This window comes from Palaemon carinicauda, chromosome 23 (assembly GCF_036898095.1).
Source record: "Palaemon carinicauda isolate YSFRI2023 chromosome 23, ASM3689809v2, whole genome shotgun sequence".
In the NCBI taxonomy this organism is placed as follows: domain Eukaryota; kingdom Metazoa; phylum Arthropoda; class Malacostraca; order Decapoda; family Palaemonidae; genus Palaemon; species Palaemon carinicauda.
The window spans coordinates 93,112,615-93,135,114 of NC_090747.1; the positions used below are offsets into that span (position 1 = coordinate 93,112,615).

General features: G+C 33.8%; 1 protein-coding gene across 5 annotated transcripts in view; it reads right to left on the reverse strand.

Moving 5' to 3' along the window:
* The window catches only part of LOC137617241 (glutamate-gated chloride channel-like), a 959,538-nt gene that overhangs the window by 891,087 nt on the left and 45,951 nt on the right, over window positions 1-22,500 (reverse strand). For all 5 annotated transcript variants that reach the window (XM_068347202.1, XM_068347206.1, XM_068347204.1 and 2 more), the window contains exon 2: window positions 2,750-2,871. The gene's annotated coding sequence lies outside the window, so the exon portion shown is untranslated. The remainder of the gene's footprint in view (window positions 1-2,749; window positions 2,872-22,500) is intronic.

Below are 22,500 nucleotides of genomic sequence, written 5' to 3' on the forward strand. Positions count from 1 at the left end.
AAAATTACACATAAACACACCCATATATATATATATATATATATATATATATATATATATATATATATATATATATATATATATATGCACAAGAAAAGTAATAAAATGCATCGTGAAATACTATCCAACATTCAGCATCTACACTCACTGCTTCAAGCTTTAATAGTCTAACTTACGAAAAAAAATGCAATATAACCGAAACTAACTTTCCCCGCTGATGATATCATTTGATGATTCATCAAGACGTTATTAAGAGGGATTTTAAAACCTTCAGCACTGAATATACGCAATAAATCAAAACTTACACATCGTAAAACAAGAACAGTGTAACTACTAACATACGCATATTATGAATTGAACTTTACTCATTACTTAGTGTATGAAAATGAATACCCATTACAATCAGCCTCTAAAACTTGACAGACATAAAATGAGGGAGAATGTTACATAATTGTCAAAGTTTTCTACTTTCATCAGGTATATGAGAGATTATAAAAGCATGGGGATGGATACCAGAGAGACGGTTATCGTGTCAAACCCTATGTTGATTAATTGTATCCTACGTCGAGTTTAAAGAAAAGGATACGGAATTGTTAACAGGTTTATACCCATTCGTTTCAAAATTTAAGAATGGAACTCCAGAAAGGCTTTGCTTTAATCGTGGGCTTTTCAACGCATGCATACGTATACATACATACAACGTATATATAAAGTATACATATACAGTACAAATAAATATATACTGTATATATATGCACACATATTTTGCTGACAATAATTCATATGTGTATGTGTATATTTATATATATATATATATATATATATATATATATATATATATATATATATATATGTGTGTGTGTGTGTGTATGTGTATGTGTATATATATATATATATATATATATATATATATATATATATATATATATATATATATATATATATACATATATATATACACACACACAAAATCAACACTCGTAATTTTCATCTTTTGAATCAGCCACAAATACACTTTAATATGGAATTCGCTCTAAAACAGAATCTCAGACCCACATGGAAATCCCTTTAATGATAAATATATCCGTACAGCCCTGGATTCGAACCTCAGCGCCGATAGTAATAAGAGTGTACAGTATAGCCCAACCAATCTCTCTTTACAGCTGGATGGGTTTAGTCTTCCTTTTTACCCTTATCGGTGATAGGGTTTGAACCCTTGGCCGGGCAAAAATATTTATCGTTAAAGGAATATCCCCCATGGGTCTAAGATCCCGTGGCAGACCGAATGTGAAATTCAAGTATATATGTGGCTTATTTGAAAAAAAAATATATACGTATACTATACTATATACATTATATGATCATATGTATACATAGTTATCATATATATGCAAATATATTAATTCACATATATATACATAATATACTTATAAAAAGTATATTTGTATACATTAAATTATATATATAAACATTTATATATATATATATATATATATATATATATATATATATATATATATATATATATATATATATATATAACTTGCGATTTCAATCATTTCTTATGAACTATATCATAATTTCTTAATGCATACTAAAAATAAAATACAAAGAGCATTCTGTACCTAATGACCCTTCCCATTAACAAGATAATGCAATTAAAATATGACGTACCCTCGATCGAATCAATAGCCGCTCACACCAGACCCCTCCACTTCCATCTATTTTACGCTATTTCACGCAATAGAAGAGAAAAATCATAATTTCCATTTTTCCTAGATTAAGACAAGACTTTACGCTACGCCTCCGAGTTGATGGGTGTCGCGTACGTGAGGCCTTGGCGTTAATGCGCTGATTACCCAGGAAGATAATTTAGCACCGGGAAAATCTTGATTAAGTTTTATATATTACTTTCTGGATTAATAAATCTCGTGGGCGGTGACGTGGCGATAATGAATGAGGGAAAAAATCTAATCTACAAGATGATAAAAACAGCTAAAATGGAACCCTCTGGAAATTTGTTGAACATGCGCCGTAAATTTTTTAAATGGATTATGAGATAAATGCGTTAAAATGAGTTTTAATTCAAATTGAATGATAATATTATCGGTAACATCATTATCATCTACGTTCAGAGATTCGTGGAACGTTTATCTTCGTGTTATTTTAACCACCCGTTTTTCATAGATACATAAGAATCTACAGGGGCACTCGGTATAAAGTAAGCATTCGCCATGCCAAGTAGTCTTATTTTCCCTTAACTCCACTACTTACTTGTATTTCGATGTATTTCATTCAAAATCTAATAAAAACGTCCTTAGGTCATACCTCACATGTGTACCGAGTTTCGTTGAAATTAGTTCAGTAATTTATTTTCAAATTACTACTACGTACTTGTACTTTGATGTAATTTATCCAAAATGTTACAGATTCATCCTTGGATCATACCCAACATGATTTTCAAGTTTGGTCAAAATCGGTACAATAGTTTTTGTGTGAAATTTCTCACAAACAAACAGACAAATAAACGAAGAAACAGACGACAGGGGTGAATACATACCCTTTGCAAAATCAAAAGGCAATAAATAGATAAAAAAATAGTCATTTCCGAAAGAGACAATAGTAGTCTTCATCCTCTTCAAATTTGAATTAATCACATTTCAAAAAAAAAAAAAAAAAAAAAAAAAAAAAAAAAAAAAGCATTCCACTAAAGAGAGAATTTCGAAATACCCATTGATGTGAAACTTACCTTCCAGTTGCAAATCCTCGTCGTCATCAAAAGTAAATCGAGTATTGCGTCTGACTTTTTGTTACCATGTGCACATTCATCAAAAGCGCTGACGTTTTTCAACTCTGGACGTACATTCGATTCTGCGAAAGAAATAAAGAATGAGAACATTTTAATGGTATCACATTACATGTGTCAATTCTCTCGCTCTAGTTATATCCAGCATTAGTTTTCACTGAAATAATTATTCAGGTATATTCGTTTGTTTCCAAGGCAACCCACATTTCCATTACTTATTCTCTACTATCTAGCTAAATTCCAAGCCTTTACGTTTATTTTGGTTTTTAAGTGAACTTGTAGAAATAAAGGAATAATATTTTGAAAATAAATTTTAAAGCAAGACGAAGCTACAAACACAAGTTACCAAACTGAAAGAAGTAAATTCCCTAAAGCTTACCACAAAAATGAGTAATTTCCCTGATGCTTATCCCAGAAAAGAAATAATTTCCCTCAAGCTTATCACAGAGAAGAAGTAATTTTCCTAAAATTTCCCTAATGCTTTCCACCGAAAAGAAGTAATTTCCCTATAGCTCATCACGAAAAAGAAGTAATTTCCCTAATGCTTTCCACCGAAAAGAAGTAATTTCCCTAAACCTTATCCTAGAAAAGAAATAATTTCCCTCAATCTTATCACAGAGAAGAAGTAATTTTCCTAATGCCCTAAAGCTTTCTACTGAAAAGAAGTAATTTCCCTATAGCTTCCCACCAAAAAAAAGTAATTTCCTTAAAGCTTTCCACCGAAAAGAAGTAATTTCCCTAAAGCTTCCCATCAAAAAGAAGTAATTTCCTTAAAGCTTTCTACCGAAAAGAAGTAATTTCCCTAAAGCTTCCCACCAAAAAGAATTTCCTTAAAGCCTTCCACCAAAAAGAAGTAATTTCCCTAAAGCTTACCACAGAAAAGAAGAAGTTTCTTTAAATTTTACAACAGAAAATCAAATAACTACTGTTATTGACATAGGTCGTGGCAATGAACCACGTTGCTAGAGCTGTACCTTATAAGGTTATTTAGTGTCGTAATGAAAGTGTTCTAAGCAAGATTTAGAAGGCATCGTTTGGATGACATAGTGTGCAATATGCAACATGGAAACATCCTATAAGGGACCGAAAGCAATACAGAATGATGCATAAGATGTCGGTGGAATTCATGGAGGTGCCAAAAAACATCAAATATCCCACATTGAACGTACTTGAGAGAGAGAGAGAGAGAGAGAGAGAGAGAGAGAGAGAGAGAGAGAGAGAGAGAGAGAGAGAGAGAGAGAGAGAGAATTACGTCCTTTCTTCACATTAGGCTCCATAAAACACCAAATATCCCACATTCAACAAACTTAGAGAGAGAGAGAGAGAGAGAGAGAGAGAGAGAGAGAGAGAGAGAGAGAGAGAGAGAGAGAGAGAGAGAGAGAGAGAGAGAGAGCAAAGATTGTGTCCTCTCTTCACAATAGGCTCCAAAAAGCAACAAATATCCCACTATGAACATACTTGAGAGAGAGAGAGAGAGAGAGAGAGAGAGAGAGAGAGAGAGAGAGAGAGAGAAAGCAAAAATTGGGTAGTTGGCTGTCTTTACTTCGCATTGCTCTAAACGTTAGTTTTATAGTTCTATTAAAGCAAGTCATAATTACCTGAAAAAAAAACATTACATAATTTGTTATATTACTAGCGTTCAGATGAATAACATAAGTATCAACGTTTAATAATAATGATAAAAAGGACGAAAATAGAATGAATTAATCGTTTGAAGAACGATAACACAGAAAACTTGGGGTGAAACCTTAATAATAAAAATAATCAGGACAAAGAAATATACACGAAAGTTTCCAACCAAAATTAATGCAGAAATTTTCTTCAAACAATCTGAAATCAAGTGAAATAAAACCTGCTATCTAATTTGAGTGAGTGGTTAATGAAATACATTAAAGATGAATTAGTGTAATAATAATTTTTAATATCAAGGAAGCGAGGGTGTACGAGTAGGGAAAGGGGACGCTGTAAGGTTCGACAGACCCTAGATTATTAAAGGTATGGTTTTGAGGTTCAGGCGCAAAAAAAATAAAAAAAATAGTTCTGTACCGCACTTGAAATATCCACACTCATACACTCTCGCTCTCTCCCGCACTGATAATGGAAAAAACTATTTAAGCTTGCCATTGCATGTTGCACATTATTAGATTTTTTGTGCCATTGTTGCCCTTAACTGCTTGTATATAAAGTTGTTACATTTTTTATAAAGTCACTCCGGGGTCACCAATTGTGCGAGATAGCTGTAAGGTACTAAAAGAGCGAGGTGAATGTAAGCGACTTTATTCAACATGAAAATAAGTTTATATACAAACAGTTAAGAGTAACAATGGTACAAAAATTCCAACAATATTTAACATGCAATGGCAAACTTTGATTCGGTATGAGACAGTGCATATAGCGATGAATTTTGATTTTTGAAGCCAATCCACGTAAAGGGATTTGAAACACGAAAATATATAACATTAAAAGAAATTATTCAAAATAAAAACATCACTTTCACATACAAACAAAACATTTATACTGACAGACCAAAAAAATATGGTAAAAAAGAAAGATTAATTATACTTATGGGTTAATATGTTTAATCATAGATCTGACCTTAAGAAATCGTAAGATTTCCTTTTTACAGAGACCATGATTTTGTATTATATGAAATAGCACAATATTTTTTTTATGAATATTTTGCAAATTTGTTACGAAAGTGAGACTGCACGAATCGAAGGACTAATTTGCTGTCTTTAACTGCGTAAGTTATCTTGACCTTACAAACACACTTTTCTTGTTTCTGTGCGTATATCTAGGTGATTTTAAATGATAAATAACAATGAATAGTTACATAATAAGAGATCTACACAAATAAACTTCTCCCCCACCCCCTTACCCCAACTATCTATCGAACTTCTAAACTAAAAACAAATTTTCCAAAATTTTAGGACCAATAAAACACATCAACTTTCACCCTCAATAAAGACTCCTTTGACAAACCTTGGCTATCAGGCCATTTGCCTCCCCCCGGAAATTGCCTGAACTCCCATTAGAAATTGGACGTTTACTGGCCCGTCCCAAAATCAATTATGTCCCTCATCAGAACAAAAAATTATAGTTAAGCAGCGAGAGACTAAAAGGGGCCTTTTGGTGCGTGGCTTGGAGAGGAGAAATTTGAATAAAGGGGAAAGGTGAGGGAAATAGCTTACCCTTATACATACATTAAGGTAAAGAAACATAAGTTCTACATTTATATACATACTCTATTTGTGTACAGATTATGCTTAACTAGTGTACGCGCCCCGTCAAAAATAACGACTAAATATGCTGATAGGTATGGAGACAGATGCACTCGCACCTCCCCCATACTACTATCGCCAGGAGGCAGCTCATTTGATTAACTAAAATGCACAAAAACAATCAAAATCAATCAAAATAAAAACATCACTTGCACCTACAAACAAAACACATTTATCCTGACGGACAGAGAAATAAAAATGTCAAAAAGAAAAATTAATGATACTCATACGTCATTATGTTTAATCATGGATCTGATCTTGAGAAATCCTAAGATTTCCTTTTTACAGAGACCATGATTTTGTATTATACGAAATAACACAATATTTTGTTTATGAATATTTTGCAAATTTGTTAAGGAAGAAAAGTGAGATTACACGAATCCAAGGACTCATTTGCTGTCTTTAACTGTCCTTTTAGCTCGGAAAAGTTTCCTGATCGCTGATTGGTTGGACAAGATAATTCTAACCAATCAACGCCCAGGAAACTTTTCCGAGCTAAAAGGGCACCGCTGCGAGTCAGTGCAAATATGCCTCATTAAAAGAAATTGACTATAGGTGATTTTAAATGATAAATAGATTACAATTAATAATTACATAATGAGAGAACTACACAAATAAACTTTCCCCCTCCCCCCTTCCCCTAACTACCTATCGAACTTCTAAACTAAAAACAAATTTTTTCCAAAATTTTAGGACCAATAAAATACATCAACTTTCACCCTCAATAAAGACTCCTTTGACAAACCTTGGCTATCAGGCCATTTGCCTCCCCCCGGAAATTGCCTGAACTCCCATTAGAAATTGGACGTTTACTGGCCCGTCCCAAAATCAATTATGTCCCTCATCAGAACAAAAAATTATAGTTAAGCAGCGAGAGACTAAAAGGGGCCTTTTGGTGCGTGGCTTGGAGAGGAGAAATTTGGATAGAGGGGAAAGGTGAGAGAAATAGCTTGCCTTTAAACATACATTAAGGTAAAGAAACATACGTTCTACATTTATATACATACTTTATTTGTGTACAGATTAAGCTTAACTAGTGTACGCGACCCGTCAAAAATAACTACTAAATATTTAGATAGATATGGAGACAGACGCACTCGCTCCTCCCCCATCCCTACTATCACAAGGAGAGAGCCTATTTGATAAACAAAAATGCACAAAAACAATAAAAATCAATCAAAATAAAAACATCACTTGCACATACAAACAAAACACATTTATCCTGACGGACAGGGAAAGAAATGTCAAAAAGAAAAATTAATGATAATCATGCGTCATTATATTTAATCATGGATCTGATCTTAAGAAATCCTAAGATTTCCTTTTTACAGAGACCATGATTTTGTATTATACGAAATAGCACAATATTTTCTTATGAATATTTTGCAAATTTGTTACGAAAGAAAAGTGAGATTACACGAATCCAAAGACACATTTGCTTTCTTTTTAACTGCGTAGTTAACTTGACATTGCAAACACACACACTTTCTTTCTGTACTTATATCTAGTCATTTTTTTTTAGCGAGGCAGATTTGCACCATTTCGCAGCGGTGCCCTTTTAGCTCGGAAAAGTTTCCTGATCGCTAATTGGTTGGACAAGATAATTCTAACCAATCAACGCCCAGGAAACTTTTCCGAGCTAAAAGGGCACCGCTGCGAGTCGGTGCAAATGCGCCTCATTAAAAGAAATTGACTATAGGTGATTTCAAATGATAAATAGATTAAAATAATTAATTACATAATGAGAGAACTACAGAAATAAACTTCCCCCTCCCCCCTTCCTCCAACTATCTATCAAACTTCTAAACTAAAATAACTTTTACAAAATTTTAGGACCAATAAAACACATCAACTTTCACCCTCAATAAAGACTCCTTCGACAAACCTTGGCTATCAGGCCATTTGCCTCCCCCCGGAAATTGCCTGAACTCCCATTAGAAATTGGACGTTTACTGGCCCGTCCCAAAATCAATTATGTCCCTCATCAGAACATAAAATTATAGTTAAGCAGCGAGAGACTAAAAGGGGCCTTTTGGTGCGTGGCTTGGAGAGGAGAAATTTAGATAGAGGGGAAAGGTGAGGGAAATAGCTTGCCTTTAAACATACATTAAGGTAAAGAAACATGCATTTTACATTTATATATATATTCTATTTGTACGTACGTTATGCTTAACTAGTGTACGAGACCCGTCAAAAATAACAACTAAAAATTCAGATAAATATGGAGAGATACGCACTCGTACCTCCCCCATCCCTACTATCACCAGGAGACAGCTTATTTGATTAACTAAAATGCAAGAAAAAAACAATAAAAATCATTCAAAATAAAAACATCACTTGCACATACAAACAAAACACATTTATCCTGACGGACAGGAAAAAAAAGGCCAAAAATAAAAATTAATGATACTCATGCGTCATTATATTTAATCATGGATCTAATCTTAAGAAATCGTAAGATTTCCTTTTTTCAAAGCCCAAGATTTTGTATTATACGAAATAGCACAATATTTTTTTAAGAATATTTTGCAAATTTGTTACGAAAGAAAGTGAGATTACACGAATCCAAGGACTCATTTGCTTCCTTTTTAACTGCGTAGTTAACTTGACCTTCCAAACACACACTCTTTCTGTACTTATATTTATAGTCAATTTTTTTTAGCGAGGCAGATTTGCACCGACTCGCAGCGGTGCCCTTTTAGCTCGGAAAAGTTTCCTGATCGCTAATTGGTTGGACAAGATAATTCTAACCAATCAACGCCCAGGAAACTTTTCCGAGCTAAAAGGGCACCGCTGCGAGTCGGTACAAATGCACCTCATTAAAAGAAACTGACTATAGGTGATTTTAAATGATAAATAGATTACAATAAATAATTACATAATGAGAGAACTACACAAATAAACTCCCCCCCCTTCCCCCAACTATCTATCGAACTTCTAAACTAAAATAAATTTTCCAAAATTTTAGGACCAATAAAATACATCAAATTTCACCTTCAATAAAGACTTCTTCGACAAACCTTGGCTATCAGGCCATTTGCCTCCCCCCGGAAATTGCCTGAACTCCCATTAGAAATTGGACGTTTACTGGCCCGTCCCAAAATCAATTATGTCCCTCATCAGAACAAAAAATTATAGTTAAGCAGCGAGAGACTAAAAGGGGCCTTTTGGTGCGTGGCTTGGAGAGGAGAAATTTGGATAAAGGGGAAAGGTGAGGGAAATAGCTTCCCTTTAAACATACATTAAGGTAAAGAAACATGCATTCTACATTTACATACATATCTTATTTTTGCATACATTATTCTTAATCAGTGTACGCGACCCGTCAAAAGAACGGCGAAATATTTAGACATATGGAGAAAGGCACACTCGCACCTCTTCTCCCACCCCCCTTTCTCGCCAGGGCATGGCTACTCCTCTCCTCCATCCCTAGGGACGGGGAGAGCTCAGCGTGACTGAAAACCGACAAACACACACACATACCAAATATATATATATATATATATATATATATATATATATATATATATATATATATATATATATACTGTATATATATGTATATATATATATATATATATATATATATATATATATGTATATATATATATATATATATATATATATATATATATACTGTATATATATGTATATATATATATATATATATATATATATATATATGTATATATATATATATATATATATATATCCAGACACTTGCTCTTTATTATATAGGGGAGATGGCAATAAATATCCTAGTGCCCTAAAGAATGTAAGATTCCTGGAATTCTTAAAAAGGCATCTGAAAACCGAATTATTATAATTTTCGATATGTGACACCCTCGAATTCAGTAGTATTTGACACAATATATTGTATTTAGTGACAAAATTGGATGTTCATCATTTCAAATAAGACGAACTTAGAGCATTTTTTACTACATAAATCTGCCGTTCACATTCGTTGTGTCCCTTCTCCTATCAACCTTGATTGTGAAACAGAGAACCAACAAATCCGATCATTCGTTTTTCAGTAAAGCAAGGTATGTCCTGAATTTTAATTTCACAAGACATTGCATAATAACTGCCCTCATGTCGAAAGTCGGTAGGTGAAACAATATTTATCAATGATACTATTCACATGGAAAATGTGTGTACATATATATATATATATATATATATATACATATATATATATATATATATATATATATATATATATATATATATACAGTATATACACACGTGTGCGTGTTTATAATCTATGTAATAAAAAATTTCTATATTATTGGATGATTCCAGAGACAGATATGACATTAACTGCAACACTTCTCCTTAAGCAGTTATATGAAGGATAGACCTCCATGAAGGAAACAATAACATTAACATATATCTTTTCAGTTCTACACCATGTAAGCATCAACCTCAACCCTGAATGCAGTCTCAAGCTTCTTAAAAATTAATTTTCAGCTCTATTACCACCTCTTTTTCTCCCTCTCCTCCTCCATTACAAAATTAACGATATTTTTTACAATTTCAATACGAGAGTCGTTCAATTTCTTCACATGACGAAACCACTTGAAAATACAGATCTGCTGTGACCAGAAGACCAAAAATTCAACCAAAGTTCCCCCTCTACATTTCTCATCTTTTTAATGGCACCATTACACGGCAAAATATTATAGAACAAGAGGCGTTTTCGTCAATAAACATTGCCTGAAAAGTCCATTTCACAGAGTAAACACGGAATCGATTTCACTCTATCACCGCTGACTGAAATAGTACTTTGCTCAATGACAATAGGAACCGTAAAAAGAAATATAACTTGTTTTCGATATTGCTGGAATTAATGGAGGGACAGGCAAAGGCTGCTGATGACTCAGCAGATAGACCAATAGGCTCCCCCCAAACACCCAATCCTTAGCTCACGAGGATGGTGAGGTTGTTGTGACCAAAGGAGTTAACGAGTTTGAGCAGGACTCTAACCCCAGTCTGGCAATCACCAGACCACCATAACCCCTAGTTCGGTGAATATCAGTATTTAGAAAGTGTAGCCCTTGGAGGTGCAGCCTCGCATAAGACGATTGAACTATGATTTTTCTTATTCGGCCCTTACTAGATCAATTTGAATGAGATTAATGTGAGGCTTAAGTTTATTGCGAATATGACCTTCACTTCTACAGAAAATAGTCAAGGTTTTATCTTAAACTAAGCATTTTGACCAGCTAACCCCTCAGCCTAGGCTATCGAATTCATAATATTCTTACATAATATTCCCGACCCTAATTAATCAAACAAAAATCTAATTCCTATTATTTTCAAATACTTCGCTATAAATAAAATAACAAAATTCTAGTAAATAGCCTACTTGTCGATGAATAATCTACAAAATTAAGAGAATAATCGATTAACCAAATAAATTTATCTATTTGAACCGATTTATGAGAAATATTTACCTTTTCAAAATATCTAAGGCTAGGCAAAATTTTATAAAGCATGTCAGATGATAAGACTATTTGGCTTTCATCTAAATAAGTGATTAATCATCAATATAATCATCATTTCCTCCAACGCCTATTGACGCAAAGGGCCTCGGTTAGATTTCACCAGTCATATCCATCTTGAGCTTTTAATTCAATACTTCTCCATTCTCCATCGCCTACTTCGCGCTTCATAGTCCTCAGCCATGTAGGTCTGGGTCTTCCAAGTGATTAAAGAGAAATAATTTCTCAATCGCAAATTAACTCAATGTTGTCTTTATATGTGTGCACATGTACAGAAATTTACCTTATTTTACACTAATGTATATTTCTAAAAGGATGTTTTTCTTTCTTGCAATATTTGACTGACTTCATTCCAACTCTTGTGGTACCCTATTGGAAATGTCCCTGCTTGACGTTCTGCTGGACTGGGGTTCGAGACCCGCTCAAACTTGATAATTTCTTATATTGTCTGCAACCTCACCATCGTTGTGAGCAAAAGATGAGGGGCTTAGGAGAGTCTATAGGTTTACCTGCTGAGTCATCAGCAGCTATTCCCTGGCCCACCCTGGCCGTTGCTTTGGTGGAGGGGGGGGGGGCTTGGGCGCTGATCATAATATATGATCAGTCTCTAAGATATTGTCACTATCCCTTGCCTCCCCTCCCTGGTCAAATCTTGGCTGGAGAGCGGCTTAGGCGCTGATCATATGTATATATGGTCAGTCTCTGGGGCATTGTCCTGCTAGGCCATTGTAACTGGCCCTTGCCTCCGCCATCAATGAACGACCTTTAACCCTTTCATTCAACCATCAAATCAATAGCAATCTACATAAATAGACATTCAAATGAACCAAACTTGCATTAAACTTCCTCTTGTGTCAACTTACACAGTGACTGAGTCTGCACTGTAGTTTGTTTTGGTAATCAGCTGATTGTGTGGCTAATGGTTCTTCCTCCCCTTGATGAAACACTCAAGGCAGTGTAATTGAAATACTGAGTTGCCTCTAGAAATGTGACGACGAAGCACGTAATTATACCTTAACCCTTCGTATTTCACATGTATTATACATACAATTCACCTCTTTATTCATTTCAATACCATACATTCCTACTTTCCCTTATTCTCGTTTCATACATTTTACTTTCTTATATGAATATAGGATAAATAAATTCTTTCATAAACCCGATCTTCAATTTTCATAAACACTCCTAATTTCGTTCAACCCTTTATTATTATTATTATTATTATTATTATTATTATTATTATTATTATTATTATTATTATTACCAGCTAAGCTACAACTCTAGTTGGAAAAGCAAGATGCTATAAGCCCAAGGGCTCCAACAGGGAAAAATAACCCAGTGAGGAAAGGAAACAAGGAAATAAATAAACTACAAGAGAAGAATAAACAATCAAAATCAAATATCTTAAGATCAGTAACAACATTAAATTACATCTTTTCTATATTGACTATAAAAACTTCCCCTCAGCAACTTCTATCGTCTCCAACTTCACTCAATAGCTCTTTTGTAAACTTCATCTCCAAGATTCATGTCACCTTCAAACAGTCACTCTTATGATCTAAATGGCCTGAAACATGTTTAATTTTCCTCATAAAAACTTCAATTAAAAGGTACTTCATAAATGGCAGAGGCAAGGGACAGTGACATTGCCCTATCAAACAGGACAATGCCCTAGAGACAAATGATCAGCGCTGAAGCCCCTCTCCTTCCAAGCTAGGACAAAGAAGGGCCAGGCAATGGCTGCTGATGAGTAAGAAGAAAGACCTATAGGCTCCCCCAAAAGCTCCCATCCTTAGCTCACAAGGATAGTGAAGTTGCAGCGAACCAAAGTAACTAACGAGTTTGAGCGGGACTCGAACCCCAATGTGACGATTACCAGTCAGTGACATTACCACATTGGTGACCAAAACCTTAAATTATTTCATACAAACACGAGATCCACTCATACTCATCCCTGTCTAAACCCTACTTTATCTACCTTATTTTAGTATCTATCAGTATGTGTTTGTTGAAAATTCTTCCGCATGATATCCCAGATACATTAAACAGTCTCTTCCGTTGTTCTTTCCTTAAATTCATTCGTGTAGAGTATTCCCTCATCCAGACATACCTTACACACTAAGGTCAGCCATATAGAGACATATTACCACTAATTCTCACTTATAATCTCATCACTTAGCGATAACATTCCATTCTTCAACCCTATAACTGCCTTCTTTAGATCATCAACAGTGAACTAGCTTCTTTTCCTTCTTAAAGCATTTTTTCTCATCTTCTAAATAACATCTCTATCATTTCACTCTCATTTTTCCCAGTACTTGAGTCATCCACATACAAGATCATCCATTCGTAAAGCAAAAGCATTTTAAACAATTTCTATTAACATTTTCATCACTCCACAATTCCCTACACTGATTTATTCTTCCAAAGCCTCTATGAATAACACACGTCTTTCTGACTCATTTACCTAACCCTTTAAAATTGAGAAACTCTAACTCCTTTTCATCATTTTTTCCTTAAAGTCAATTATGTTCATTGCTCTTATGGCCACATTTTGAACTCCAAGTTTTCCATCTAAACTAACAACTAAGTTCACATTTGCTTCAATAATTTAATGATCCACCCACTTCTCTTACCATTATATCCCTCAACTAGCTCCCAATCTGCTTTGTGCTCACGAGCAATCTACCAAACTATTACAGTCAATTTCACATAATATACCATTTTTCAAATCTCTTAATTTATCAATTTTCTGAAAAATTGAAGACGAGTAGCATAATGGCAGCTACTTTGGTCCCTTCGCTTAGATAAGTTCAAACGTGTTGACTAGATAATAAAAATAGCATAATTGACTGCTGGAAATTGGAAATTATAATGAGCGTATAATATTAAGTATGGCACCAAATAAAAAGGTTCAAACATCGAATACTTATTATAATAAAAAAAAAGGGGGGGATAAACGTCACTTCTCTCCCTTTGAATAAAGTATGTTGTTGGAAGATTTGTTCAGTAACTAGGAAGTATGAAGTAGAAGAGAGAGAGAGAGAGAGAGAGAGAGAGAGAGAGAGAGAGAGAGAGAGAGAGAGAGAGAGAGAGAGAGAACAAAACTAGCTCTACGCACAATACCCGCCATATTTAACTTATTCAACCCTGATGATGAAAGGAAACCATGGAAACAAGAAAATGGCCGAAACTTCCCATCCTCTTGCTCTTTCCATCTGTATAGACACACACACAGACATATTTGTGTATATATATGTGTGTGTGTATACTACGGATGTAATCTTCCTTAGCACGAAGATAACTTAATATATGGTAGTCCACATAAGGGAAATTGAAAGATAATGTGTCCAGTGGCGGACGAAACTGTAGAGTATTTCTACATATACATATTATTTTTTTATTTTCCTATGGGGACTACCATATATATATATATATATATATATATATATATATATATAGAGAGAGAGAGAGAGAGAGAGAGAGAGAGAGAGAGAGAGAGAGAGAGAGAGAGAGAGAGAGAGAGAGAGAGAGAGAGAGAGAGAGAGAGAGAGAGAGAATCAATAAAATCACAATATGCTGCTGAGCCACGTATCCTACTTAAGATATCGAACATCACAATGTCACTTACATTACATTTCTTCACAAATTCATAAAAAAAACTCGTATCTAATAAATCATTATAGCTCTTCATGAAAACGCTTTTCTCGTTCTCTTATAACCTTGAAGCAACATTAACATTATTATTATCATTAATTGCTAAGCTACAACCCTAATTGGAAATGCAGAATACTATAAGCCCTGAGGCTCCAACAGGGAAAATAGCCCAGTGAGGAAAGGAAACAAGGAAAATTTAACTATTTCAAGAACAGTAACAACATTAAATTAGATCTTTCCTCTATAAACTATAATAACTTTAATAAAACAAGAGGAAGAGAAATAAGACAATAGTGTGCCCGAGTGTACCCTCAAGCAAAATAACTCTAACCCAAGGCACAAAATAATGTCTTGAAAGAGCCTATGCTTTCAGCAGAGATAAAAAAGAAGATAATGAGTGGTGTTCTCATTAAGGACCAGTAAAATACTTGCTCGAGTGATTGGTGATTATACAAGATGGGAATAACTACGTAGTTATCAACACTTTGGTATAAAAGGCGTTCTCCTCCAGGTCAGTGACCGATCGTCCTCTAAACATGTCGTTAAGTGATGTTTCAGATGGAGATTGACGTCACCAATCTTAACAGATCCTCATCTCTCTCTCTCTCTCTCTCTCTCTCTCTCTCTCTCTCTCTCTCTCTCTCTCTCTCTCTCAATTTGGCAATTTCTTCGCATACAAAATAGCAAATACTTGGAATAGACTTCCAGCAGATGTAGTAACTCTCTCTCTCTCTCTCTCTCTCTCTCTCTCTCTCTCTCTCTCAATTTGGCAATTTCTTCGCATACAAAATAGCAAATACCTGGAATAGACCTCCAGCAGATGTAGTAACTCTCTCCCCCCCCCCCTCTCTCTCTCTCTCTCTCTCTCTCTCTCTCTCTCTCTCAATGTGGCAATTTCTTCGCATACATATAGCAAATACTTGGAATAGACTTCCAGCAGATGTGGTAAACAGTAACACGGTAAACGAGTTAAAGAATAAATAAGTTAGAAAGGGTCATAAGAACTCTAAATGCACAAGTAAATCGCTCTACCAAAGAGCAAGTGGAGTCTCAGCGGATGAACTAAAAAGCCTTTGAGACATACAAAAAATCTCTCTCTCTCTCTCTCTCTCTCTCTCTCTCTCTCTCTCTCTCTCTCTCTCTCTCTCTCTCTGTGTGTGTGTGTGTGTGTGGTACAACAAAGAGCTCCAAACCATACAACCGATGGCATATTTAGTTAAAAGGAAGACCAAACTGTCACATCATTAGTCATGAAAACAAAATCTTAAGCTAAAAGGGGCTGGCTAACACACACTATTACGAAAGAGCGAGGGGCTAGTATCCACCATTACTCTTTGCTCCTTGCTTGTACACACGAACGTATGTTAACACGCACATATAGAAACCGATATATATATATATATATATATATATATATATATATATATATATATATATATATATATATATAAATTAAATATATATATATATATATATATATAAATAAATTATATATATATATAAATATATATAAATAAATTATATATATACATGTATGTGTGTATATATATATATATATATATATATATATATATATATATATATATATATACATATATAATAATAATAATAATAATAATAATAATAATAATAATAATAATAATAATAATTGTGGTTTAATAGATAGTTCAATAAAGCCTAAATTTATACTCGGATAAGCACCCTTACAGCTAGCAGACACGAGGCTGCAAACAGTAACTCTTAAGAAAGAGTTTCATCTCATGATTGTACAGTAGTAAGAAAAATATGATAATGACTGGTTTGGCTTGTATGTTTCTGCAGCTTCTGAAAGGTAATTTCCATCTCAAAAATAATTGTACGATTTTCCTTTGTATCAAAAGCTCTAGAAAATAGATTATTCTGACATTCAACAAAACCAAAGTACAACATTATTTTTACATGTTTGGCACTACTATGGCCAGTAACTCAATGAGCCAGAAATTCAATGCAAACTATGGCTACCCCAAATACCTAGCTCACAAGGATGGTGAGGTTGCAGCGACCAAAGGAGCTAACGAGTTTGAGCGGGACTCGTACAACAGTAGTTAAGAGAAAGAAAGGTTTATTGTGGTCAAAGGAAAAAAAGTGCATTGCGAAAACATCGAATGAGTTTCAGAGTTTCAGCAATTGGTGAATTATACAGACATTAACAACAATAAAGAAAGTTTAAACACAACCCTTAAAGCTTGACTAAAATAAACACTAGACTTTAGTGAAACTGCGGATTCTCTCAAAAACTATTCAAATGCGAAGAGCTAAGTCATTATGCCCACTATCAGGAATATTAAAATCTGACTAAAAGGTATTTTAAATCTAATAAAACTTGTAATAAATTTATTTTACATATTATATTTATGCTCTCTTACTTTCTGATTACATGTTCTGTATATGAAAAATAAACAAATTTTATAAAATTGCAAATACTTAACTATTTCAATATGTGTAAAAATAGAAATAAAAGGAAAGTAAAATAAAATTTTTAAAAAATAAAACAGGCTATGGAGCTCAGATGCATTGCAAGGTCTTTATCGACCCAAAATCGCCATTTCAATTTATGCTCGGATGGAGGAGAATGAAGGCAGTTACCCCCACGAGAGAGAGAGAGAGAGAGAGAGAGAGAGAGAGAGAGAGAGGAGAGAGAGAGAGAGAGAGAGAGAGAGAGAGAGAATAAAGGGATTACAATAGCACCCAAAATCGTGGGGAAGACTGAATCCCTATTTCGGGTATTACTAAAGGCGCTAACCATTTCAGTTTCTGTGGTTCTTTTAAACAAGAAAATTAATAGTTAGTGCTACACTTTTGTGACTTTAATACTTTGAAAAAAAAATTATAACTGGAAAATCTAATCGGAACAATTCTCGAAATACAATTATTCATCCTTTATGAAAAACAATTATTAATCCTTTATGAAATAGGATTATTCATCCTTAACGAAATACAATTATTCATTCTTTATGAAATACAATTATTCATTCTTTACGAAATACAATTAATCATCATTTACGAAATACAATTGTTCATCATTTACGAAATACAATTATTCATCCTTTACGAAATACTATTATTCATTATTTACGAAATACAATCCTTCATCCTTTATGAAATACAATTATACATCCTCTATGAAATACAATTATTCATTCTTTAAGAAATACAATTATTCATTCTTTATGAGATACAATTATTCATCCTTTACGAAATAAAATTATTCATCCTTTACGAAATACAATTATTCATCCTTTACGAAATACAATTATTCATTCTTTCCGAAATTCAATTATTCATCCCCCACGAAATACAATTTTTCATTATCTACAAAATACAATTATTCATCCTTTACGAAATACAATTATTCAACTTTTATGAAATGTAATTATTTATCCTTTACGAAATACAATTCTTCATTCTTTCCGAAATACAATTATTCAACCTTTACGAAATGCAATTATTCATCCTCTCCGAAAAACAATTATCAATAATTGTTTTTCGTGAAGGATGAATAATTGTATTTCGCAACTATTCATGGCACAAATGAATAAATCTAAGTGCAACCCTTACAGAATTTTACATGAAGAAAACGTCTGTTTCATTGCGGAAAGAATATATATATATATATATATATATATATATATATATATATATATATATATATATATATATATATATATAATATATATATATATATATATATGTATATATATATATATATATATATATATATATATATATATATATCCGGTATTAAATAAGGAAGCACTACGTGAAAAAAGCTAAAATCATCAAATCAAACCAAGTGAACGTGGAACATAATAATGAAAATAAAACAAGACTACGTTCACTATAAAAATTTAAGATAAAATTAAATGAACACTTGTGCAAATAAATAAAACATCGCCCCAAAAAAAGCATAATATGAAATTTTTGATGAGGAAACAGTTATAAAATATTATGTTTACAGATGGCCTAATATCTGCATGAAAAAAAAAAATAGGACAAGGATAAAAAATATACTCAGGTCGTATATGAAATATTAGATGAAAAAAATAAATCTCTCGAATTCATTATCATGAAAAAACACAGCATAAAGTAAGATATTTTTTTTTTCAGAACGTATGTGCATATTTAGAGATAAAAATCTTAATTCCCAATATAGCTCCTTGCCTCAAGCGAGATTCGTTTTTATGTTTTTTTATCTTATGAGTTTTTCTTTTATTTTACTTCTTTGATTTTTTTTTTCCCTTGAATGTTCTCCCTTTACGAGAGCTTGATTCTAAGCGAAATTTAATTACTGCTACATAAAGCACATAAATCAGAAATTAAACTTACATCAACATTATTGCTTCAAAGAATCAAACGGCACCAAACTAAAGATTCAATATGATAAATATCCTTTTTAATTTTTATCTCCTTATCATGAATCGACCCCGGAATATTTGATGTGGAATAACTGAAATAAAAACTAAATACCAACAGGATAAAATGTATTAAAATGAATGTTTATATCGTCTGTAATGGAGGCATCCATGAGCGAATCATAAGAGGAAATGAGAAAACGAGAAAGGAGGGCAGTTGCTAAACAATATTTGGAAATTATAATAGTGGTGAAAGACAGAGCAAGAGGAGAGATTAGGGAGAAGATGAAGGCTGGAGATGGCAAGGTTTAAATCACAGTAAAATGATGAAAGAACGAAGACTTAGAAGGTAAGCTAACAAAGTAAGGGAATATTCAAAACAGAGATTACATGACACAAGATTATCAAAAATAAGAATCAAATAACATATTAATTAAAAACAGGGATTACGTGAAAATAAAACAATCAACATAAGGATTACACAGAACACAATCAAAACGGATTACATGACACAAGATTGTTCAAAATAAGAATCAAATGACATATTAATTAAAACAGGGATTACGTAAAAGAAAATAATCAACATAAGGATTACATAGAACACAATCAAAACAGGGATTACATGACAAGATTATTCACAATAAGAATCAAATGACATATTAATTAAAACGGGGATTACGTGAAAAGAAAATAATCAACATAAGGATTACATAGAACACAGTCAAATCCTGGATTACATGACGTCATCAAGGGTATTATCTTCAAATAGAGTTTCCCCGATTATCCCTCGAACAAACCAGTCACAAGGGCTTATAACTCAATCGCTTCAAAACTCCAGGTTATGTTGAAATAATACCAAACGATTAATGAATAAATCCCACGAAATTAAAGAAGGAAGTTCGAGAGTGATACCGCTTTCGCAAGCATAAAAGCTGCAGGAATAAACATCATGTGTAATTAGACTAACAAGCGGCCACAGAGCTTTGATGCCTTATTAAAACATTCTGGTTATTTCGACACTTGAGCCAGACCATTCCGTTAACAATACAGAGACCTTTCGCTTCCTGCTTGTTATTGCATGCCCTTTTCTAACGTGTCTGTACTTTATAAACTCTGTAATACATGAATGACATCCATTACATAATCAGAAAAGGAAATCACGGAAAATCTAATGAACATGTATATATATATATATATATATATATATATATATATATATATATATATATATATCTACTGTATATATATATATATACACACTATATTCATGCATATACTACCATACCTAATTTGCTAAAACCTCATAAATCACAATAGGCTTGAAAAACAAACTCATATACACGAAGATTTAAACGTAACCTAACGATAATTGAAATTCTTTAGAACCATATTTTTGGTCTGAATGGCATTCTATTTATAATTTTGGGCTAAAAAGTCCAAGAGTAACTAAGCAAAACCTTGAAGTTACGCTGGAAGTAAAAGTAGGAAGATGATGGACAGCAAGATGGAGGAAAGAAAGCGGGAGCGGAGGTGATGCATAAAGATTTTAAATGTCGCCCATGAATGGCAGAGACAAGGAACAGTGACAATCCCCTACCAAGACATTATCCTAGAGACTGACCATATATACTTATGATCAGCGCCCAAGCCCCTCTCTATCAAGCTAGGACCAGGGGGCGACAGACAATGGCTGCTGATGAGTCAGCAGGTAGACCTATAGGCTCTATAAAAACCACTGTTGAGGTTGAAGACACTAGAAGAAACTATCGAGCTTTAGTGGCTAGAACCCAAGTCCGGAAGATCGCCAAACAGGGACGTTTCCAATAGGCTACCACAAAAGTGCAACTAGAGGACGAAGGAACGCTGCGAAGACCCTTGGGAAAACGTAAATGATAACGGAGAGAACTCAAAATGCAAGAAAATGCATTTTTAAGGTTTAAGAGCAATAATAACAAATAAAAACAAAAACAGGATCCCCGGAACCAACCCTTATCCATAAAATGAAACTAGTAACAGTATTATCCTTATTCTAAAGCGACAACAACTGATCATTTCCTTTATCAGAGAAGCTAATTAATTAATTAGACTACTTGATAATCAGAAAATATTCCGAGAACGGATGACAAAACAAAAACATTAATGGTTGGAATGACCCAAATTGAAAGAATATGCTAACTAACTTCAAACAGCTTATAAGGTTGCCTATTAACATTCCTGCCTTGCGATCGGTTGGACAGGGATTCAAGACCAGCTCAAGCTCTATAGTTTCTTGTAGTGTCTGTAACCTCACTATCCTAATGAGCTGGGGATAAGGAATTTGGGGAACCTAGAGGTCTACCGGCTGAGTCATTAGATGCTATTGCCTGGTACTCCCTGGTCCTAGCTTGAAGGAGAGGGCTCTTGGGCGCTGATCAGTCTCTAGGCCAGGGCAATGTCCTGTTAGGACGTTGTAACTGTCACTTCTCTCTGCTATTTATGAGTGACATTTAATACTTTAATAAGTACCAATGGCCACAGGAATTCCTAGCATACCTCACTCTGAAGAAGTGCATCCTGTCATATCATTAATGCGCGACGAGTTCCTGTGTGAGTAGCCCTGCCAACCACCGCCGCCATCTCTCCCTGTATTATCTGACTGGTTACTCGATACGCAGTAAGGGTGTGACAGGATGCACTTCTTTAAACCGAGGTGTGCCATAAATTTTTGTGTCCAACTGTACCCGGAGGATTCCTTAAACGTCGTCGTGTTCGTACACGTACAAAAATAGTCCGTCTAAATCCGTCCACTAGACGGGAAATGGCGCTGAATACTGTACGTTACTGTAAACTACAGAAAACCAACAAATAACTAATACTGTGCA